This window comes from Zerene cesonia, chromosome 9, assembly GCF_012273895.1.
Source record: "Zerene cesonia ecotype Mississippi chromosome 9, Zerene_cesonia_1.1, whole genome shotgun sequence".
Taxonomy (NCBI): Eukaryota; Metazoa; Arthropoda; class Insecta; order Lepidoptera; family Pieridae; genus Zerene; species Zerene cesonia.
Window position 1 is genome coordinate 6669671 of NC_052110.1, and position 26195 is coordinate 6695865.

General features: G+C 33.4%; 1 protein-coding gene across 3 annotated transcripts in view; it reads right to left on the reverse strand.

Annotated features, from left to right (window-relative positions):
• The window catches only part of LOC119828940 (fibroblast growth factor 22), a 178184-nt gene extending 152330 nt beyond the window's left edge, over positions 1 to 25854 (reverse strand). The window contains exons 1-2 of one of the 3 annotated variants that reach the window (XM_038351268.1): positions 25771 to 25854; positions 24891 to 25117 (exon numbers count right to left, since the gene is read on the reverse strand). The gene's annotated coding sequence lies outside the window, so the exon portion shown is untranslated. Of the gene's footprint in view, positions 1 to 24890 lie in introns of all 3 variants that reach the window. The other 2 variants (XM_038351267.1, XM_038351269.1) reach the window with 2 other exon arrangements.
• Between the last annotated feature and the right edge of the window lie 341 nt (positions 25855 to 26195).

The following is a 26195-nucleotide window of genomic DNA, read 5'->3' on the forward strand; positions in this document are numbered from 1 at the left end:
GAACAAGCGTTTAAAGAAACACAGCAAAAGTCCACGATCAAGACCGCGTTAGACAATATTTCACGATCATTCTGCAAACCCATGGAGACCCATATCCTTTTCCTTACCCTTCCCAGTCATTTCCTTTATATATATCGTTGTGGAGCAACCCTTCTTTTCCTGTTTCCAGCATAGCATGAACCAAAGAAATATTTCGATGAATTAACCATAATGTGGAAGCTGCACATCATAAAAAATCGGTTTATTTATTTTTTATGATGTACAGTGTGTTTACCTAATTCAGACTTTGTTTATTATGGTTTACAACTTAATAACGAAACAACAATAATCTCCAGAGTGACATTGCATTCTTGCCACTCATAATAAAATGAATCTGGTACATCTCTGAAAAACCAACAAAGACTCACCTTTTACCCTGCAGAGTTAGGTATGACAATATTACACCGCCAAAGAAAGCAAAAAAAGCAAAAAATATACCATATGCAGATGAGTATATTGTAATAAATTTTTGCATATAAACGAAAATATTGTGCCAACCATCATTCCCATTCAAGCGTCTTCAAAAAGACATCTCAATATGGTCTCCTAGTTCTCGACGTTTGGCCTTACATTGTTAATCTTAAATGCGTATATTTTAATCACCTTTTGCATTTTGTAAATCCGGTTAATGTTTCAATAACTTACTCTAAGAGACAAATGAATAGTGTACACTGTAGTTATAAAACTACTCGAAAAATAAAATAATTCTGTCTGCAGTTCTTTTTACATACCCAATACTGCAAATAAGAATCGAACACCAAATAAAGTATCCATACTGATGCCAAAGATTAAAACAATTAAATGCTGGATGTCTATAAACGAAGATGTTTTATGCCATATAATTCCTAAACTTTCTCTGCGTAATTACAAATTTACCGAACACACTTCCATACGAAAACCATTCGAAATTATGCAAGTACAAATCCCGTTCCACATTATCATCACGTTATCGAATGCCAGTGAATTAAACAGCAAGGGGTCAGATAATGGTCGATTTCATAATAGGTCCCCAATGTCGGAATATTACGGAAAAAACTGATTCAATGGGCATACTGATAAAAATAATTAGAGATAAGGCGCTGGTTATCGATGGAACGGGTCTCTTTTGTAATCGAGATCTACTGGAGGAATTTAAATAGTGGCCGTTTGCCCTTTGTGTGTTGCTATCTATAAAAACGTTCGCCATTAACTTTCCTAGTATACTGAACCTGTATGAAGTTCAGAGTGCCTAATAATGATTTTTGTGCATTACTTTGTATAATTAATTACAATGTAAATGTAGATTATAAAACATTAAGTGAACGAATCGTCATAAACATTGGGAGATGATTAGGAAATATATACGGAACCTTTATTTAATTTCAAATTAAATGGATTGAAGTATTCATTGCATCTGTTATGAGAAGAACTAAAAACCAAATTTAAATTTCTCATTAGATATGTAGGATTATAACATTGTTAAAGATATGTTCGCGTTTATACGAGTAAATCTGTGACATAAAACTAGTCAAATATAAACGTATATGAATTCTATATTAAATTACCAAGGCAAATCTATTCTTCATCTTATCAAGAAAAGCTTTTGTTTCTGGCGATTTAATTCAAAACTACTCGACCAATTTAAAAAGCATTAACCATTACAAAGCCATATCTGTTCTGAAGAAACTAGTCAACAATATATACCGGGCAAACAGCGAAACCGGGACAAGCAAAACAAATTACAAGTATAATCTAGCTACTGAGTGCCTATGGCATTGTATTTGGATTTCAAAAAAACAGTTTCCCAATAGCTGATTGTAAATAGGTCTAAAGCCGTGACGTCACAGCTAGTTGGCAAATCGTCACTCAACTATTTTAGTCCCTGTAAACAGAAATATACGCATCAATGCTGTCACGTGCGAAGTATGCTTTCGCTTTGACGCCTTCCACTATAACCGATTGTTCAACTATTCCTATGGGGTCTTTGATGTTCCGAGCACACTTTGGTTTCATTTTAATGTTCGAGAAATCATCCACAGGCCATATTTGTGCGTTCGGTGACACTTCTCCTACACACAGGAATTAGGTAAGCCCCTAATCCACCACGCTGGCCGAGTGTGAGTTGGCAGATGTCACATGTCATCGAACTTTTGAATGTGACATGCGGGTATCTTCGCGATGTTTTCCTTCAGCAATTAGAGCAGTGGTCATGTGGATTATGCGCAGATAAAAGCTTTTTGCACTCTGGCGTTCCCCAAATCGGAGGTCTAAAGAACTGGACTCGTAATGACCATTTATTATCTTTATATTACTCAAAATACGCTACTAATCCAAAGAAAAAAACCGTTACGTAAATAGTTTTAGTGTTTTGAAGTGTAGCATACAGGCTTCAAGAATTTCTGTAATGAAAGTGTGTTTATTATTATATGAAAAAACCTATTCTCACGCCATAGCACTTATAGGTGAAAATATATTTTGTTTAGTCTGTGAAATTGCTACATATTTATAAACAGCATTCCCGCGCAAACTTGCAAAATATATGGATAGAATAATATAATCCGTGATGTTGTACTCTTGCACTCTTTTCTGCGACTTAATTTTAAAACTTTGTGCTTTTCAAGGATCGGTAAAAAAAAAACAAAATTTTCATGACTTTGCCTTTTTATCCTAATTAGGGTCAACAGGATTAAATAACATCCTGAGTTACCTGTACTCATTATAATAGCAAGTAAACAATTTAGTTGACACTATCTTTAAAACCTGTTTATTTCATTTTAAACTGTATTTATTTAATAAAAGAAGTTATGAAAATGTCATTATAATAATACTCGCCATCCAATTAAAAGCGACCTAACATTTTGTTCAATATAATTAAGATAACAAACATTATTTATTTGTTTTTTATTCTAATGTAAATAAAGATTTAAACGAGACACCCAAAAACCAATGGCATTGACGGCTCAAAACACAAAATGTCTGCCAGTCGTCTATTAAAAGCTATTTCCTACACTCACGGAACTATGGGTCAACATTCGCTTGAAGTTTTTCTATTTGGCAACACTCTGTACACGTGGTGGCGCAGATAATAAAAAGTAATCTATATTTTTTAATCTGTGGCCATTAGTCGACTCAATTACAGATACAACAATTAATTAATTATCTATCAACGGACATTTGTATCATCGCAAAATTTTATATTTTGCTCTCTGAACACGTTTGGAATTTATACATTGTTTTATTCATGTGATTTACGAATTTGAATTTCACATTTTATATCTTGCAACATCCGGGGAAAAACAGTCTGTGAACAACGTTTTTCTAAGTAATTCCTTGTAGAAAATTCATTTATTAATTAGATATGAAGTACAAAAAATATTTATTATTACGTCTCCCAAAACGCCACTCCATTAGTCTTCTAATATACTAAAAAAAGAACAGAACTTTCGAACCCGCATATTTTCCCGCCTAAAAAGCATTTCAATGCTATAAAACTATAAATTAAAAATGAAACAAAACTTCATTAACAGTGCCACCAAGTTATCTCTGACGGGTGTCACCATCGATTCAATGTAATCTATAGAATAATTAGCTGCACCCGGCAAACGCTGTTCTGCCTCACTCTTATTGTTTAGTGGTATGAAAAATAGATGTTGGCCGATTCTCATAGATACCGGATAAGCACAAAAAATTTCATCAAAATCGGTTAAGCCGTTTCGGAGGAGTATGGCAACGAAAACTGTGACACGAGAATTTTATATATTAGATATAATATCTGGAATATTATATGAAGATAGACGAATCAACCACTGGACCCGACATAAACAAACCTTCACCGGTCTTGTCAGCAATGAGGTAATTCTAGCCATAGTTTGTTTTTGCGTCTGTATTTGTTGAAGATTTATCATCTAGATTTCAGAGTGGTAATTGATAAATTACAACTAATAAACATATGTTATATCTTATACCTTTAAACGAGCAATTCTTGTATATATATATATATATATAATTGGAATCTCGGAATCGGCTCCAACGATTTTCATGAAATTTAGTATATAGGGGGTTTCGGGGGCGATAAATCGATCTAGCTAGGAATTTTTTTTAGAAAATGTCATATTCGTGTTTTATTCGTGTTTTTTTTCCTGACATCTATTGGTGAATAATAATATTATTTTGCTTCGTAGATAGCTGGACAACTGAAATAACACATAGGCACTTTTTATACCGATATTCCTACGGGATACAGACCTACGCGGGTGGAATTGCGGGGCGCAGTTAGTATTACCATAAATTAATCAATCATAAGTTTGTTAGACTGTCTCTCTTTTACGTAATAATGAAGTGATTTTATGGTGAATACCATAGTTTTGGAAAATTAATAAATTGAAATATTTTTTCATTGAAACAATTTATCAAAATAGGTTCAGTAGTTTCACTTACAAACTCACAAATTTAAAAACTACTGTTTTTTATAACATTCATTTCTAAGTTATTCAAATCAAGTCAAAGCAGGCACACAGGTACTTACTGCGTGTAAAAATATATACTAATCTATGAAAAATAGTTGGTTTTTAATAAAAGATAAGAATCTGAGTCACCAGGTCATTTGTATGACTTAAAAATGGCGTATCCTAGATTAAAGGCTACATTTACCATATATCATTTAAAGACTTTGATAAGAATATATAATCTATACAGAATACATAGTTTAAAATGAAGTCGCTTGCCGCCGTCTGTGTGTTTGTATGCTTAGATCTTTAAAATTACAATTATTCAAACGAATTACTCAAACGGATGGACCGATTTCAATTCGGATTTTTCATTCGAAAGCCAGTTTCTTTGTGGTTTAGAAAGTTCTATCCTTAGGTAGGTCTGATGACAATAAAATACGTCAGTCACCACGAATGCTAGGATTGAATATTTATAACTAACCGCCTCCTTGGTACAGTGGTTAACGCGTGAGCATAGAACCGAGGGGCCCTGGGTCTGAAACCCGGTTGGGACGCACAAAAAAGAATGCCTCGGTCTGACCTACTTATTCATGAAGAAAATCGATCAATAAAACAGGTAAATACCATCTGATCGATATCACTTATAAGTTTTATTTTTTATTTCTTTGTCAGACTGTAAGCGCTACCAGCGCCATAATAGATGGATTGTCGACTTCAAAAGATAAGGGATTAATGAGAAGAAAGAACTGGAAAGGGTAAGGAAATGGATATGGGCCTCCGAAAATTTACGCCCTATGCAGAAAAATCATCAAAACCGGCCGAGCCATACACAAAATTCAAACATAGTGAAATGTGAATTTTGTATTAGTTGTTGTTCGCCCCGGCTTCGCCCGAGGTAGGTACATATATAGCCTATGTCACTCAGAGAAGACGCAGCTTTCTAATTGAAAAAAAAATTAAATCGGTCCAGTTTTAGTGTTAAACCATTACTAACATACATACAGAAACAACAATGTCTTCTTTTATAATATAAGTTTAGAAAGCGACACATAATATGGTGTATAAAGTCATAAATACATTTTAGAATGTTAATAAATAACCAAATAGTATAGGTATTTAGTTTTATTTTTTTCCCATACGATATTACCCATAAAAATTTGTATAATTGGGAAAATATGGTGATGATGGTGGAATGTTATACATTTTTGCTTAGGAATCTGTAACCTGTTTTAAAGAATTATAATTTTAACATACTGTAATAAATGTATTTTACATGATTCAAATATTTTGTATAATTATCTTAATAAAAGCGTATATCATTTAACTCATACTCGTTTATATACAGTATCTTTTAGAAATTAAATATTTTTAAGGCATTTTATACGCGAATAGCGGTCTGCCCCGGCTTCGCTCGTGGTACATATATAGCCTATAGCCATCCTCAATAAATGGGCTATCTAACACTGAAAGAATTTTTCAAATCGGACCAGTAGTTCCTGAGATTAGTGTGTTCAAACAAACGAAGAAACAAACTCTTTAGCTTTATAATATTAGTATAGATTTATAGTCCAAGAAAATGGGTAGGGTAAATGCGAATTTGAGATTAAAACTTGAATTTTTGATATAATTTACTTTGAGGAATCTAAAAACGAACTGTGCAAGTTTTTTTTAAATTCACCCCCGAGAAGGGGTGAAAAAAAATAAATAAAGTCGTTTTTTTGAAATTTTGGCGAAACCGTAAGTGTTAGAAAAAAAAGTTTTAAATAAAATTTGTAGAGCGTAAAATTTTACACAAAAATGTTTCTATGACTTTTTTTCCTAAAATTGAAATTAACTGAGATAGGGTAGTTAGAAGGTAGGGGATGATAACTGCAACTTTAAAAAAGTTAAACCGATTATATATATTATAAATTATAATATATATAATCATATCAATATAATTATATATATAATTGGTTTAATTTGAAAATTAAAAATTTCAAATTGTTATAATTTTGTTATAAACAATTGAAAAATTTTTTTTTTTCTCTAGGATCAAAGTTTATAATTATATAAGTAATTTAATTAAAAAAATATATGAGTTTTATCAATTTTTCAATAGGTTATGATTAGAAAAAATACACATTGTTCTATGAGATAATGTTGAGGGACAGATTTTGTAATATATGTACAAAACTATGAATTATTTATTTACGTTATATTATAAGATAAGACGCGTAAATAAATTTGAAATTTATATACAAAATATTTTAGTTTTGCCAGTCTACATTAATTGATATAACGTAAATATATGGAACATTGTCGCTTAAGAACCACGGGATAATTATTTGGCATCATTATTTCGATGGAGATGTTATGAAAAATTTACAAGATTTGAAGAGAGCAACTTTAGAGTTTCTTGCCGGTTCTTCTGTGTAGAAACTGATTTCGGACCGTTAAACGGTAATCATTAAAATGTAGTTTATGACAATACAAAAGGACAAGAAGTGCCATTGAATAAATAAATGTTTGAGTCGAGTCCCTTGTTTACATTAATGAACTATATTCTCAACTGTTTTATTGGTCGATTTCTATTTCTAGTTTTTTTCTACCCTGCGGGCTGTCTGAAGGTTACTGTCCCTGTTTTAATTGTAGTTATTGTAGTGAAAAAACGGCCAATGAAAACATCATTAGGTGAGGAAAACGTTGTATCGAACAATCGAAAGAGTTCGACGACATGTGACATCTACCGACACGCACTTGGCCAGCCGCGTGGAAGGCCTGAACCCATAGGCGGTCTCTGTCCCAGCAGTGGGAACATATATTATGAAGATAGTTTTAAAAACAATAATTTTATTTAATACAATAATTATTATCACAAACAAAACTCCACCGTTCTTGATAATATAAGATAAACAGCGCATACACAGTTAGCAATAGCACATGTTACCAAACCGACTCGAAAAGCAACCTGACCACATTCTAACTACCCTTGAAAATAAACGCGCTGCAAAGTCAAATGCACTATTTCATTTAGCCGGACTACTGGGTGCGGTTCTATTGAACGCGATTCGAAATCGCTGCACCGATTTAATACTTAAAGTTGGTAAATATACATGCAAACCTTTTAATACAAAAAATGTAATGATCTGAATGTATTCAGGAAAAGAAATTAGGACAAAATCGATGAGAATAATTTTAGTAATAGTAGATACTATTTATTTCTGAATATACAGATGTCAATACTGAGCATTTTCTTATAATAAGGAGAATCCAACTAAATCGAGCGAACTTAAATCTATCCTTCTGAAACAGATCGAGCCAAAGAATCATATAAATCATTAGTACTTTTATATACTATCGACTATATTATATTATTATGTATACTAATTTAAAAAAGCAGTGGTGGCTCAGTGGTGAGAACCTCGGACTTCAAAGTCGATAAGTCGGGGTTCGAGACCGGGCGAGCGTGCAGGAAATAAATTGATTTTTCAATTTATCTGCGCATGTAGAATAACATCACCACTGCTCACGGTGAAGGAAAACATCGTGAGGAAACCGGCATGTCCGAGAATCAAAAGTTCGACGACATGTGACATCTGCCAACCCGCACTTGGCCAGCGTGGTGGATTATAGCCTGAACCCTCATAGGAGGCCTGTGTCCCAGCAGTGGGAACATATATGGGCTGATGATGACACTAATTTACAAAAATGTCACCAACGACCCTGACCTACCAGACTTTAAAATGTGACCAAATGACAACAATTTGCTATCAGACACAAAAGCGCGCAATTCGGTTGAAAACGTTTAAGTTATCGAGTAACGAAACTAGAAAATATACAGGACGTATTAAAATCTCTGTCATTAAGAATGCCAGCTAACAATAAAAATAGGCACATCTTTTTACTTTAATCGCTTCGGCAAAACACAATTAGCACGCTAACACTAAGACCAGCGTAGTCTGTCTGTAGCCAGATTTGATTTTAGGTCGTCGCCGGCTTACATAACAATTGGATAATGACATAGGTAACCGCTCGCAGATTCAGACGCACCACACTGGCATAGTATTATCGTGAGAATGAATCTATTAGCTGATTTTTGACTTGCAGTAAACATATTTTAAATATGCAGTTGTATGCGTACATATTATTATATCGATATATTGATAACAATGCAGATTTATCGAATGTACGTCTCATGAACTATATTATCTCCAGTAGAAAGTAAACATAAGTTAGATTTTAAGAATATTAGTTGCAGAAGTATTTAGTATGGGAGTCGAGTACGCTTCGGAACGAATTCGCCCAGCTCGCACCGGGGACCGTCCCCGGACCGTACCATACATCATAGCGCGAGGAGCTTGCTACTATGTTTCGCTCAGCAAGTGGCCTTTCTCTTATCCTTCCTAGTCCTTTTATTTAGTCATCAATCCCATCCTTATACCTTATCAGTAAAGTTGGCAATCCATTTGTGCTGGCATATAGCTTCTGTTTTTGGGTGGTGCTCCACCACCACCATATTACAAAATATACGTATATGTACAAATAATTTACAAATATTTACGTATATGTAATTTGTATGTAACATCAATGTCACAGCGAATTCATTGCATATTCTCTGTTTTATGAATATGAACAACTAACAAAACTGCTGACCACAAAAACTACGATATTCGAAAGCACAGTTTAAAAATTCTACATCATTCTTTAGCATTCACATCTAAATATATCTAACACTAATTTAAAACCGAAAATGGCAAAATTTTAAGTCAAATAAATGACCAGCTAAGACTAGCATATTCTTTAGGTCATGACCAACAGATAACGCATTAATTCAATATCAATACTAAATGGATAAAGTATTTTCCAAGTAAAAGGTAATATTTTGTTTCAGTTTAATCGCAATCCATTCTAAAGCTGATTTATCCGTTTTTAAATGCTTTTCATAACCGTTAATACTGATAAATGGAGATAATTGATACAAAGCAATTTTGTTCGCCTGGTATCCGAATATAATTTATATATTTCAATCAATAAATCATTTATATATATCAAAGGTAACTTTATTCATTTCCTGATAGCTTACAAGTAGTATAATAATTTCTTGTAGGTAATTAGAAAGTGTACGCTTTTAATAGATGGAGAATTTATTAAGTTTGCTAATATATAATTATGATTAAAACCGCCTTCTTATTGTAAGAACTAGACCATTTTAAATGCCCCTCAAGTAACAGCCTTATAATGAGGACCGCGATAAAACAATCGAATTGAGAACCTCCTCCCTTTTTTAAGTTGGTTGAATAGTTATTATGCACTATAATTAAGTACTGTTTGATCGTGAAATAACAAAGTAATTAGATATTACAAAACAACACATGTCATGTCAATGCTCTGTTGATTGATTCAATTGTCATTTGATAAAACTACATGTCAGGATGAATAAAAATTAAATTATCCGGATAATTTTTTACATAACATTACGAAGGTTACTAGAGCTCTATGCTAATAAGGTATACATTTTCATATTATGAACGCGACAGTTTGTATGGATGTATGTTACTCTTTCACGCGAAAACACTAGCGTTTCTGTATAAAATTTGGTACAGAGATAGATTATCCTCATAGCTAAGGCTACTTTTCTTCCCGGGTACCACGTGGGAGACGCTGGAGGTCCATACCATAGTCCACACATATTATATTAACCATAAAAAATGTATACATAAAAATAGTACATATAAAGAATTCTTAGCTTTTTTAAGCGTCCATATACATGAATCTTTTAATCCCAAAAACCCCTTACAAGTTCGTACCAAACATAAAATATACACTCGAAATTGCAAACCACTTGAGATTACCAGCATCTTATCTCACAGATTAGTGGGACAGAAGGGCTATTTACGAACGCGCTAAAAATACACGTGCGTTGGGATGAATCGATTGTTGCATTGTTTTATTGATAAAGCTTTCGCCAAGAATTACGTTATTTGGATTTAAGAAACGATGTGTTAACAGGCCGAATAATTTAATTATAAGCAATTTAAATAACAGATTTTTAAAAATCGAAAAGAAGAAAAAAGGAGAATCTTAATGATGAAAATTTGAACCTAATATAAAAATCGAATTTACATTTATAAGCGCTGAAATAAATTAACGATTTTATATCAAAAGCGGTCCTTAGTGAACTTTTTTTTAATTCAATTTGTTCTAATCACATAGACTTGAAGAATTTGTTTGTTTGAACACACTAATCCCAGAAATTGGACCGATTTCAAACGTTATTTTACCATTCGATATATACGTGAATGCTACATAATCTCAACTTATAAATATGAAAGTAACCCTGTCAATCTTACAGTCTGTATGTCTTTCTCTTCTTCACGCCCGAACCGTTGAACCGCTTTTGATGAAATTTGATACAGGGATAGTTTGAAACCCGCGGACATAGGATCTTTTTATATCGGGAACGGAAACTGTATTATAATCAAATCCACTTTAAATTTATGACTTTATTTACAAGAAGGGCGAAGTCGCGGGCGGAAAGCTGTACCTAATATGTCACATTTAACCTTGTTCCTAAGAGATCCCAAAACATTAATCTATTATAACATAATATTATGATAGACAAAGCGGATAGACTAATAAAAATATTTGCGAATTAATTCGCTAAATGCGCGTTTTATTAGGTGAATGCACGCAACATTATTTGGGCTATTACACTGAGTACGGATGTTGGTTTTATGACAGGTTAATAGCCACGGTGGGGATAAGGAGCAGGTAGAGACTAGCGATGGCAGATATCCTCGTGTCTAAATTCAATATTTCTAATAGAATGAGAAAATTATAGAAATGATGAAATAAAATTAAACAACTTAACTTTCACTCATTTTGAGTTCAATTAATCTCAACATTTTAGTTTTAAGTAGTGATTTATGTACTAAGAGATGATTGATATAACAGTTTGTTTTTAAGTTCATCTGTATCATGAGATTTATAGTAGAGCATAGAAATTTATATGGACACCCATAGGTAGAGTGAACAATATGCAAAAACTCTCTCTATATTTTTGTAGAGTCCATTCATACAATCTCTAGCTAGAGTGTGTCAAACCATTTACTCTTATCATGCTACTGAATAAAAATAACGAGCAAGCAATAAATCAACACTGTCCAAAAAGTAGTTTAAGGGACAGATAAGTATTTATGCGTTTTGATAAGGTGTTATCAAATGCATTATTGGTTCAAGATATATTCAAGATATATTGTATTTAATTGGTTAACTAAATCTACAATATAGTTGTACCGACATTTCACAATTCGTTAGTTTGCACCCATTTTGGCAAAGGTATGAGTCTGGTCTGTAGGTCTGTACTATACTACGCTTAAATTAATTATATGAGTAACTAGTTGCGCCCCGCGGTTTCCCCTGCGTAGGAATACTCTCGCAAATTGTTTAAGACACAACTATTTGAAGTTCGTTTAATCTAAAACCCCAATGATAACTATCATCCTTACATTGCAGTTCTCAGTTTTAGGTGATTATGAATAAAAAATTTTCGTAAAGTACAGTTAATTGCATATACATCAAACAAAACTGGTACAGCGGATAACCAGAGCAAGTGTTCCGGTTTTTTGTCATGATTTTCGACAGGTTCCCAAATATTTTACTCGTTCATGCCGTTGACACTTTGCGCAATTTATATACACTGATGCATTGTTAAAAGCAATGACTCTAGTAGCCCTAGATCCTGATGCATTGTTAAAGCCCTAGTACCCCTAGCAACTCTAGGATATCGGAAACATAGAAAGAAAAAACATTTATATATAGTTTAAAGTCCCTTTTTAGGCACACTCTAGCAAGTCTAGCCGTTGTTTTTTATTTTTCTTCTATTCTGATTTATTGTCTGCTGTTCCTATTATGATATGTGTGTGTCTGTGTGTGTGTGTGTGTGTGTGTGTGTGTGTGTGTGTGTGTGTGTGTGTGTGTGTGTGTGTGTGTGTGTGTGTGTGTGTGTGTGTGTGTGTGTGTGTGTGTGTGTGTGTGTGTGTGTGTGTGTGTGTATGTGTGTGTGTGTGTGTACGGTTCTCTACAGTGCCCTTAAAGAATGTAATCAATAAATCGCATTTAAAATCCGTTAAATATTCTTTAATTTCTAACAAATGATTATAACCCCGATGGAGCAGAACTATAACTTTTAACTGTTCTCAAAAATGATGGACATGAGTTTTCTTGGAAGCAGTTGGAAGCGAAATTGGAAGCTTATCTATTAATATCTAGCAGATCTTTAATATAGTGGACAATGACCTCATCATGCATGATATCGTGGATTTTTTTATTTTTTTAATGAATTTTAACCTTATTATATGTATTTATACCGTGAATGCTTTGAGTTTTAATGTGTATATTTATTATATGTATTATAGTAGTAGTGATCGCTAATTCAGCTCTGTTCTTTACCCACTGGAATTAGTACTGCTTTAAGACGTCACGGTAACGGCCTTTGAGTCCGATTTTTGAATTCTGTCAATAATCCATTATAAATGATACTAAAATGGATACAGCCGTAACTCTATCAAAATAAAACAAATTCATAAGTGAAGACCCATGTCCCCTAGTGGGGTATAGGGCAGATGATATACATCTGTTTCACTGACCGATTTTCTTTATGGACAAGTAGGTGATCAACCTTTTGTGTCCTGCCAGACCGAGACATTGTTTGTGCGTCTCCACAGGGAATCGAATCAAGGACCCATCGGTTCTATGCTCATGCATTAACCATTGTAGCAAGGAGACGATCAAACTCACAGTAAAACACTATAAAAATATAACAACAAATGCATAATGGATACATATTTAATTTTGAAATAAAAACCAACTTCCAGAAAACCTCTTAACTTAGTATTTTCCAGTGTTAGATTTTACGCGAGTATTATACATTTAGAAATTACAGAGTTTTTAACGGATTTTAAACGCGATTTATTCATTATATTATCTCAAAGTCCCCGGTCCCTCGTTGTAAAGTGTTCGTAACATCGGGTTAAATAATATAATGAATAAATCGCGTTTAAAATCCGTTGAAGAATCTTTAATTCTCTTTTAAGTTCTTGAAATTTTGTATAATCGAAAGCAAACAATACAATAGTATTTATACAGTAGGCGAGGTATTATCACAGAAATGGCTATTTAATATTAATAGCTACAGTACACGTGCTAGATATCTAAGATTTTTAGATAAGTCAATGCCCTCAGTCCGAGCTAGGCATTAAGGCTCTTAGTGCAACGAATCGGTCATTGAAACACAGGGGCCACGGTGGGGCTCCTAAATAATATTCCGTTTAGGGCCCCATAAGAATTTTAATATATTATTCTACGAATATCATAAACGCGAAAGTTTGTTCATATGGATACATCCATCTATGGATATTTGTTACTCTTTCACGCGAAAACAGCTCATCATATCTGTATGAAGTTTGGTACATAGAAAGATTATAGTCTGGATTAGCACATAGGCTACTTTCTACCCGGGTTCCACTAGTACAGTATATATCTATACTAATAATGTAAAGCTACAATGTTTATTCGTTTGGACGTGCTAATCTCAGAAACTACTGGAGCGGCTTAAAATTCTTACACCGTTATATTTGTAAGATCTCTGAATGCTATATAATCCCTACTAATATATTAAATACGAAAGAAATCCTGTCTTATCTTGCAGTCTGTATGTCTGTCTGTAGGCTATATATCGGTTTACCGTGAACACAGTAGCACTCGCATGTCTTCCATGTTTTGTATATGTTATTTATGTATCTTCCTTTCAATCCATTGTGTTAATTTGCTATCCTGTAAGCTGCCGGGGTGTGATATCTTCCCCAATGCGACCTGCCCCAATTCGTGCCGAAGCGTACTCGACTCCCACATTAATCATATATAATAGATATCAAATAGAACCAGGGCCCATGTATTTAAGGTCCCACCACCATACTATATAATACTCATAAATTACGCTTCATCATGGTAGGATCAAAGAATAAAGGCCTCATTCGTCATCATTGCCGATTCTAAACTGAATGACTAGTTTTTTCGCTACGAATCATTTACAAATCAATTCCGGTTAGCCTCTTTACTAGACAAATAATTTATTCTGAGAAGTTTCACGTACGATAATAATATATTGTTTAACACAATCGACTATTCACTGGCTTATTAACAATTATTTATTATGTTATGCTTCGCTGTTTGAGTGACGACTTAAAATCGTATCTTTTTAACCGACTTCAAAAAAGGAGGTTATCAAGATTGTACTTTCGTGGTACTTTGTAAGTTTTTGAATATAAAAAAGGTACGTCCCGTGTCCCCAACAGGGGTATGGGGCAGATGATATATTTGTATCACTCGATCGATATTCTTTATGGACAAGTAAGTGATCCATCTTCTGATCCTGCCAGACCGAGTCATGTGCTTTGTGAGTGATCGAAGATCGAACCGTGGATGCCTTGGTTCTACACTCACTTGTTAACCACTACACCAAGGCGGTCGAACGTTAAAATATTTGTATAAGAATATTAATTACTATATATTAATTCGTATATTAAGTAATAATTTAGATATATAAATATTTTACTTTCACACTATTACAGTTTTCATTAAAACTAATTAAACACTAAAATGTCACCGGTTCCACTTATAACATGTCACGATCACCTCACATAAAACTAAGTTGAAAACTTAACTGTCACCCGCGTAACTTTCCAATGAAAATCACTTATCGAAGTTATCTTAACGAAATGCATTCTACAACTTGGCTAGTTAAGTTTCCGTGCGATAGAAATTAATCTTAAATTAGCATTTTTCCTCAATTCCATCGTTTGATTGTTTTATAGCTAGATGAAACCTGTGGCGTTGCTTGAATTTGGTGGTTATTTGATCCGTTGAACAACTGTTTTTTTGTAATATCTTACCAATCTCAGATGTATCGTTTTCTTTATTTAATTAGTTATGAATACTGCTTAATATCCGTAAAACCAAAATATAAGTAGTCGATTTTTAACCGACTTCAAAAGAAGGGGGCATTCTCAATGCGACTGTTCTTTTGGGTTTGTTACCTAAGAACGATCGACATATCGGTTTACATATGAAGTATGCATTAGTAAATAATTTTATGATAGAAGTTAAAAAAAAACTAAACTGTTATTCTAATAAAAACGTTTTGGTATCATGATATGTTGGGAGGCTTCAGTTAGGAGAAATTATTGACTACTAGCACGGCCCGGTTTGGCTCGAGTAGTCTTTTATTGAAATAATATAAACTATCCTATTCTTTTTAATTGCATTAAAATGCACATGGTGTGCAAATTCGATTAAAATCGGTTAAGTAGTTTAGGAGTCCATCGCGGACAAACAACGTGACACGTAATTTATATGTATTAAGATTAATTAATATAATATACGTGCTATATAAAGTTCACACTTATAGTTAGTTTTAAAGCGAAGTGAAGGCGGGATCAAAACTAGTCATATATAATGATATATTACATACTTAATAAAATACATAAAAAACTCAGAGCGACTCGATATTTTTCTTATCATTTAACGGTGCGACATACAAACTTTTTAACGAAAAACGCCGGTTTTCACACGAAATATTTTATCTGTGCATATTCATATAATTAGTCGAGGGCGTGTCAGATGGTGTAGTTTTGATAAAAAAATCTTTATAAACTTTCCACTCCATTAAAATACAATTTTATTTATTTTTCGTTGTATTTTATGTAAGTATCAAGAGCCTGATCATTTTATTGCTTTTTGAAGAATGTAGTAGCTATCCGCCCACAGCTGCTCCCGTTTAGCAAACGAAAAAAAAACTAACGAAGCAATAGACAATCCCGTGGTTTTGCAAGTATAGTTCCTCTGTCTGTCTGCCTCTTCTTCACGCCTAACCACAGCGCAGATTTGGATGAAATGCAATGCAGAGATAGTTTGAGAGCCGAGAAAGAACATTGAATAGTTTTTATCCCAAAAATTCAAGCGGCAACTGAGCTGGTGATTCGCCGGAAGGTAAGCGAACACCTTCGCCCATGAAAATTCGTAGAGGTAATGCTTCTGCGAAGGCGCTGCCTGTTTTATATTCCTATAACTTTGCGGGCGAAGACGCAGGCGGAAAGCTAGTTATTATGATTAAAAAAAACCGTCGTAACGTTACTCAATTTAGTCAGCATGTCAGTCATGTGTATATTTTAAGACAGTCGATCACTTGTTGGGTGTTCCTAGTCAAAAACTAAATATAGCTAAATGACCGGCCGATATTTCTGTCAAAATAACTCACTTATAAGAAACAAGAGACACGTGATATACAATAAAACCTGTGAAACTAAAACACTTCCAAGAATTTTACTTTTATTATTATTTTTTCGAATTTTTTCACTTTTAACATTACTATCGACTGTACGTAGTCGTGATAAGAGATAACCTAGATCTTACATAAGTTTCACGAAGCCGTAAGCATCTATAAAAAGATTGTTTCAAACAAATTGTTAAATAAGTCCCAACTTATTACAGCGCACTCTTAAAGATGTCGTACGCATACAAACGAGGTAACATCAAATATTAGCCTTTAGATATTAAAAAGATTTAATCTTACAACAATTTCAGTAACCCGTACACTTCCGCTATATTTCGGTACAGATAACACAAATGGGACCATAGATAAGCAATATATCATAGCGCTATCGTGTTGTATACTTTCTACGCTTATCAGTTCAAAATCAGTGTCAGATAGATAGACGGCGCGATACGAATTGATACCACGTTGAATTATATCCAGACGTTGCAATTTTATATTGCGCATGCTTTTGCTCTAACCTAGCACGGTTGCTTATATAATGTCACTGTAAAATGCAATTATGAAACATAAAAAATGACACAAACAATTTATTGCATGACACCATCACAAGCGTTTTTAAATTTCGAATTTCCAGCAAATTCGCACGTTCACAAATCCATCGACAATGCGTAAACTTTTTAAATTACGAACGTAGTCTAGGAAACGCAGGAAGCGGGCAGACGCCAGAAATTCGACCAGACAGTACGATGCTTCGCTAAATTTACCCTCGAGGTCGTTGTTTTCTAAAACATAATAATGGAAGCAATTACCTGATATTTAGGTATTCACGTGTTATGCGAGGCGTCATTATTTACTCTTGGAGAGTGTTAAAATATTTTAAAATACTGATAAGAAAGAAACTCCAATCGATATATATTTTGTTAAAAGGTAAATTGATTAAAAGTTTTAAAACGTCTTCAGAAACGTGATTAAGACAATATAACATCTAAATTATCATAATTCGCAATACATACGCATAAAATTAACAACGCACAACACTTATTTTTAAACATCTAAAAAATGCGACCTTGTTACACTTATGAATGAAAAAAGCGGAATTAAATTGCGTAATGCCCCGTGAAAGTAATGTATACAGGTCACACACTCATAATACATGCAAATTGCATAGCTCAGATCTTTTCAATGGCAACCGAGTGCTCACAAAATGGCTAACGATGTATTTAAAACGTGCGTACGTGACCAGGCATAGGTTCGTGTGACGTAGATTTTATTCAGTGATTTCGTCATAATGTTAATTCGATAGATAATATACATACTAGCTTTTTGTTTGCGATTACGTTTGTCTGAATTGATATGCCGCTTCTGACAACTGTCTGTTAAAAAAACTGTACCTATCTGTGCTAATTAAAAAAACACTTTAAATTTATATTAAATTCTAAACTGCGATATTGATTACATTGTTATTACTAATTTTATCACTGAATGTTATAATATAAGTTTGGATATAAATGACCAGGTTTTTCCCGGCTTCGCACGCGTTAAATACGGGATAAAGCCCCTTTCCGTATACCGTGAAGATTTCCCGCAATCTTTGAGACATCTTAATTCAGTAACAGTATTTATCCACTATTTAATGGATGTTACGACACATATAACCTTCCTCTTGAATCACTCTATCTATTTAAAAAAAAACATCACAATCTGTTGCCTCATTTTAAAGCTTCAAGCATACGGACACAGATGGACAACGACTTTGTTTTATACTATACTAGCTGCGCCCCGCGGTTTCACCTGCGTAAATCCGTATCCCATACGTTTATCGGGATAAAAAGTTGCCTATATGTTATTCCGGTTGTCCAGTTATCTACTTACCAAATTTCATTGCAATCGGTTCAGCAGTTTTTGCGTGAAAGAGCAACAAACACACACATCCTTACAAACTTTCGCTTTTATAATATTAGTAGGAAAAATAGGATAGAGATACAATCGAGAATTGCATTTGGATTTCTAGACTCGTTATAAAATAAAGAAAACTAATCGCAGTGCATTACGATATCTTACCGAAGCGGTATGAAGCGTGAAAAATGAATGATAATAAATGAATGATATAGTCAACTGCAAATGTCGTTGAACTATCTCAGGGCCGAATTGTTAAAACTCTAACAAATAGATAGGCCTGTGTAAATATTCGTTGTAATTACGCTATTTAACGTTCAGGGCGCACCGCGTTTGATGTGATATTTTTATATGTTTGTTTATAATGTTAATTATTTATCAGTCTGTATTTTTCCAAATTTGTATTGTGTTGTGTTATTGTCATCAGGTTTTTCTATGTAGTAATTGATTAATTTGCAATTTTATTATTCTAATTATCGAATGAATTAGCAACGGGAAATGGTGGTGATAAATAAGCACCCCTTAATATAATCGGATCTGTTCTACGTGATCAAATACATAAATGAAAAATATATTACAAACATTTATAATATTAATGTGAGGTGTGATGAATATGATTAAAATATTGTATAATACGTAGTTGTGACTCAAAGGGGGACGACAGAGTTTCATCTCTTTCTCGAATCTGCCTTATAAACTAGTGGTATTAATTTTCCTTGTTATAAAATTATGACCAATAAAAGCGTTTCAAAACAAAATATATTTAAAAGATGAAAAAAGCACACTTCAATGTTACTGCAATGAATTTTTTCGCTTCATAAAAGATGTGAAACATTAGAATTGTGACTGAAGATAAGAAAGCATAAAGTATTATTTAATCCTGTTGATTTTAATCCGGAATAAACAGAGATAAATTAGCAAACCCGACGAACTCCGTTTCGCCACCAGATTGCTGTATGTGAAAAATGATTTTCCCGCTTTTCTGTTGAAATTTTCCCTGAATTTTCTTTGCTGCAAACCTCACGGAGCCCGAGACCTTTCCAAGAATGCAAAACAGTGGAAATCAGTTCGTGCTTGCTGGAGTTATAGCGTCAGGAAGGAACCCCGACTTATTTTTATATAGTAGATTAAATTATTGTTTTGTCACCGATCCTTGATAAGTGAACAATGTTTGAATTATATTTGTCCGTTTAAAATGGGTCACATCGAGTCAAAGAAGTCGGTACATACAAACATACATGTGTGGCTAAAAAAAGCGTTAAAAAAGTTCTCTGAATAAATAAACGTTAGAGTTTCTTCTTCTTCGAAAATGAAAACACCACACAAATGGCTGTTAGTGTCAAAAATATTATTCCACCACAAGTGAAATCTACAATCTAGGTGACGAGGTAATTAGCCTCAAAATATATTAGTGCTTAATTACCGAGAGAATATATATGTATATTTTTTTGTATTAGATATTTGTTAATAACGTTAAAGAGATAAAAATCAATTGTCGAATTTGAAACTTGTTTTATTAAGACAATGTTTATTATACTTAATTTAATCAATATAATTGTTATAATTTATGGATCTGGATGTTTTTTTTATGTCATAGTGGGCATCTGAGCTAGTGTTAGCCTAATGGTAAACGATCATCATCCCTCATGAACATGCTGCCCGCTTTTAAGGGGCAAAGGATAAGGAAATGATTGATGACTGGAAAGAAGGAATGGACTGGGAAGGGTGAGGAAAAGGAAATGTAATATACGCAATTATCCGAAATCCCATTGAATTGATCGATGAAATCATTTTACGATCACTCTTATAGAGCCATTACGAAAATATTTAATTACACAGGGCACTAAACCAGTGAAGTGGAATGAAGAACCTTTTGACCCACAGAAGGCCGATAACCTACTTGTCCTTAAAGAAAATCGATTAGTGAAATAGATGTTCAATACAGCCAACCACGTGACTTAAAGAAATTTCACGATTAAGGGTCCTCCTCTGTTTGATCGAGAATTGCCATACAAAAAAAGTATAATGAGTTTTATGTATTGGTTGGCAACCCTACATTTAATTTAATCCCATTTTACATCAATAACACAAATAATATTGGGACATTGAAAACATTCCGTACAATAAAAGGGTTTCAAAGACTTAAAATTCGGTAATGCATTTAATTTCTAGATTCAAAAGTGATAATTTCATATTAAAAGAAATGCAGACAAAATAGACAATCCAAAGTAGCGTCAGTGTGTCACAGTATGGCTCAGTGCAGTAACTAATATAAAGTGTAAATTTATTTCGAAAGATAGCTAGCTTCATTTATATTTTATTACTATTTTAGTATGGCAAACATGCGAGTATTACCTACCTATTCATTTGGCATGGCAACTACGAACAGTCTAACCTATATTGTATGTTTGTTTAATATAATAATATTGATACATTTAATCTACTCTCATTATAAAACTATTAACAAGTTCATTCAAAATCAATTAAACTAAATAAAAATAAAAGATTTCGTTTCGTTTACTATTAGACATGGCTATATATAATATTTTATATTATAATTGATTGCTTTAATAGCTCAGCTCTTAAAAAAGATAAAAAATATAGAAGAGATTATAAAATCAATTTCGTAACGGCAATGATAAAATGTACATACTTCCGGTAGATAATAATGTCTGTAAGCTATTTATTTACATAGCTACATATTTATATAAGCTATATATCTTCTAAGACTGTTCAGCGGATAAATTCTTTTATATTTAACAATTTAAATCCAATAATGCACATGCATTTCAAATTCAACTGCGATTATAGTGTTAACAATTGTTTATTAATTTTTTTACAACCAAGCGTTATCTCGTAATACCAATTACCAACCCCAATTTTGGCAGCCGATAAACGGGAACTCTGTAAAAGGTACGTAATGGTTGCTTGCCTTTAATATTTACTGTGTGGGGGGAAAAAATTGACGAAATAATCCCTCTAATTGACAATTTATTTTGGAGACAATTTATTAATAATCGCTTCTTTAGCGATAAGACCGCCTGTTGTGCTTCTATAGAGTTTATTTATATAATTTATTTGTGTATGATTTGGTGCACAATTAAGTATTTTTTGATTTGATTTGATTTAATTATATAACCTTCTTTTTCATTGCTTTGTGAGTTTGGTAACGATCTGAATACTCGTGTCAAAGAAAAGAATGACTGGTCAGAAGATAATCAAATTATAGGACAGTTTAGTAGTACTCTGTGTAGCCAAATGGATCATTTTGGGGTTTTAATTATGATAATGTCTCATTTTTGCATAAAACTTAAGTGTGACTACACACTGAACTAATATAAAAACTTAGCTGTATTCACTACAAGAATTAAGTTATTTTTATTCTCCACCTTCCAAGAAATCCTATGCAAACAGTTATTATCAATAATTTTTTTTCTCACACTTTCCTATTTGTCATATTAATACTGACATCTCTACCTAATTTTGAAAACATAAAATTTTTTTCAAACTCAAACTCAAACTTCAAACTCAAACTCAAACCTCAGACTCAAACTCAAACCTCAAATCTCAAACTCTAACAATAACACAAAAGCAAACCCAAATGGAACGGAAGACGACACGACCGTAGAAAGATCCAACACGAAGGACCGTCAGAGACACGACCGTGCCCTGCGAAGCCATACCCACACTAACTTCCCTACAAATTTTCTTATATGAAAAACAAGAAACAGAATACAATCATTAAAAATTATGACTTGAAATTATATTTAAATGTCCTTCAACCGAAAACATCGTGGTAGTTAATTAAGAAATCAATGTAGGTTTTTGTCGGTATGAAAATATCTTCTCAGAATCGTTTCCATGCGAAATTTCTCTTTAATTTTGGGATTTACGGAAATAACCTGTTTATTTGACCTTCAATCAAACAAATGTTTATTATTATATTTACGTTAATTGAAAAAGTGCGTCTATTTGAATATTTTACATAGCTATTAATCGCTATAAAAAACTTCAATTTTAAAAGAGATCGTGACATCAAATTCTCTTTACGGCAAAGGTAAAAGTATAAAAAATTACCAAATCAACAGTAGAGCCAATATTAAATACTTAAATCTCCCATTGGACTTATAGAAGCATATGTATCCAATTATTTTGTCATGTTATTTTATTCGCAAAATTGGACCAATCATAACGAAAATTATCTCAAATAAACTTAGAAACTATCGATAATACTAGTAATATGTAGAGATAATGTATACGTTTAATATCAATTAAATAAGTACATTGACGTAAATAATACAAGGTAACACCATCACTTTTAAATAAATCAATCAGACTCTATGCCTATAAAAACTCTTTTCAAAAAAAAAATAAATCTATATTTCATAATTCAAAAATACGTGCCAATTCGATTGTATAAAAAAAAACAAGGTCCGTTACGTCGTATTTATTCGAATGTCGAACGTTATCAGGTACTTTGAAAGTAAATTGAGTAAAACAATGAGTTATTAACAAGTGTTAAATGGTATCCTTTAACAAGAGAAAGCAATACAAGTATGCCTTGTGTTTATTACGATAATTACGACTGTGTTCAAATATTCCTAAGTTCATATTTGATGTCAAATTGCGAATGCCGATTGTAGGATCGGAAAATACTAACGTAAATTGAAACATGTTTAAATTCTAAGACTTGTCCACTTGGCTATAGGGATAAGCCGTCATGCCATCACACTAAAAGAACGTGAATATTTATATCAATGTACGACCAATTTAAATTAATCACACAATTTTAATAATTTTCATATAAAACCAATGAAACCCGAATAGAAAATATCATAAATACGACACTAAACAAATATATGTATAAAACAACGATACAATAAAAAAATTAGAACTATTCAAAACTGATTAAACTTACGACAATTTAGTTAAATTATTGTATCGCCGCGATTACCTTGTAAAATCTACATCTTGTTAACATGCACTAAATACTTAACATTTCATTCATCAACGTTCAAACAAAATATAATTTAAATATGAATAACGTGAAATGCCATCATCGGCTTAACATAACTCTATAATAAAATAAATGCACATTTCTAAGGCCATATTAATATCTTATACGCTTAACTAAATCTACTTTAAATACTATATCGCACATAAGAGTAGCACAGTTACTTGTGACAGTATAAAAATAAATCAAACCAAAATGATAGGTACCCTAATAAATATAGAATTTTATGAACCTTATAAAATGGATAAAAGAGTTATTATAACACATAAAACAGTTTTGTATAAAACGCGCAGTTAAACAAATTGTAAAATTTTATTCCGAACGAATTTGCCTTTGAAGAATCTTGAAAAGTGAAAGTAGTTGACTTAACGGAATGAACCGTATTTTAACACCAACCTGGGAATATTATATGTAGTAGTTAGGCTATTTAGTTATCGTATACATCTAGCTAATATTATGAAGAAGAGACATTTGTGTTTTGTGCGTATGTTTGTAATGTTTTCACACAAAAACTTCTGGACCGATTTCAAAAATTCATTCACCATTAGAAAACTGCATCTTCACTGAGTGACAAGCTATATATATATGTGTACCAGGGGCGAAGCCAGGGTGGACTGATAATCTAATGTATTGAACATATAACTCAATGCCTTAGATGTATATGCTTATCGCAATACGATATACGAATCACGATACCTACGACGCTTGTTTCTTGGTCATTTGAATTACTAAGCACTAACCTATTTCATTAAATTTTTCAAACTTCGTACCTACTTCGCGTATTCGATAATTCGTATTATTATCACTAACTTTATATCTACATAAATCTATAGTGTAATCACAAACTATATTGTCTATGAAATATACTTGTTAGGCTTATTATATGACCCTCATAAAATAAATGATGAATAGGCGTTGATAAGGAAATAAACGACGATAGCATAATTTGCAGAACCCATTACGTAGGTCAAGATCTCAAGAAGCGAATTCAATACGAAATTTCCTACAGAAGAAAAATAAATCCACTTATGTCATGCGTAACGCATAGGCCAACGTCTAATTTTAACTGACAAATTAGAACATAGCAAAACAGACTGTATTATATGCACGCAAAAACGAAAATAGCATTTCCGAATTGACATTAACATTAGCCGATGACCGGCGAGTAATTAATTAAGAATAATGAGCCAAAACTTACGTATATCGCTGAGGTCGGAGCCACGATGTTAGATGCACTTTCGAAATACCGTTCACACTAGATATTTTTCAAAACCGCGTTCACCAGTGGCGTGTCACTTTCCTACCGTTGCCAACTGGATCGAATCACTTGTGGTTATTGTAATTCTAACTCAGAACTAAACACTGATACTACTGTAAAACATCACATCGGGAAGGTAATGGATATTAGTAGCATTTCCCTGAGAGCTGCAAATAAAGCACAAAATAATGTACACCACTGACACCACCACAAAATGTCACAGAGTTTAGCCACAGAGCGGTTCAGATCGAGGCCAATAATTACCACGTAAATATGCTGAATGATAGTAAATTTGAAGAATCTACAGAGCACGCGATAAGGCTCAAAGGCCCTCAAATATTTGCCCATATAATTAATCGTTGGAATTGTGAGATTTAGGCACGACTCCGGCGCAAGTGGTTATCGGCGCGCGAAAGGAAATTTGCTAAAACAATTATGTGATTACTGTTGTCAAGCGAATTGCAAAGGAACTTTTTTCGGCGAAACTTTTTGCTTGTAGCGTTTCGTAAGCGGCCACCGGGTACGAGTCGTTAAACTGAAATCGGTCCAAATCACCAGTAGCGCGCCGCTCGCCGCGTGGAAACGGAATATATACCTAGTTTAACACACGAAATTTCCATCGCACAAAACACATTTCCACGCGGCCTGCATTGTTATGCAACTGCAGAAAAGCCGGAGCGTCGCCGAAAGGTTCGCGTCCAACTTGGGAAAACTGTCGGAAAAACTCTAACCTCAAAAGTTCGTCGAGCTAAAACTTTCGGCGCACTGTGGTGGTGTTCGCTCTGTGATATTTTGTGAACGTTCGCACTAGTTAGGTTACCGGGGTTTATCGGATGCGTTTTCGGTGGCGCGTTGTCGCGTGCCGTGGCGGCATGACATGACCGGCCCGAACGGAGTCTCGCGCGGCACTGACTATCTGAGGCCAGTCCTACAATCACACCTAGCTCCCATTCCCGATACAGTCTTGGAGACTTCAAAAGCTCGCTCGCGCTTAACGCGAATTGCCGAATAGTTGAGACTCCCTGAACATTGCATTTTTTTCTTCACATCGCTGTCTCTGTATACAAATTATATGCCCGTACGAACGCGGTATATTTCTAACGTTTTAAATTTTTGTTTTTAATAATCTAGTGTCTAAATTAAAGATCTTTCAACAAGTAATAATGAAGATGGATGCGTTTAAATTTTAAAAATAAAAATTTTCGGTAATTCCATCTAATGATGGGAACATATCAAAATGAACAT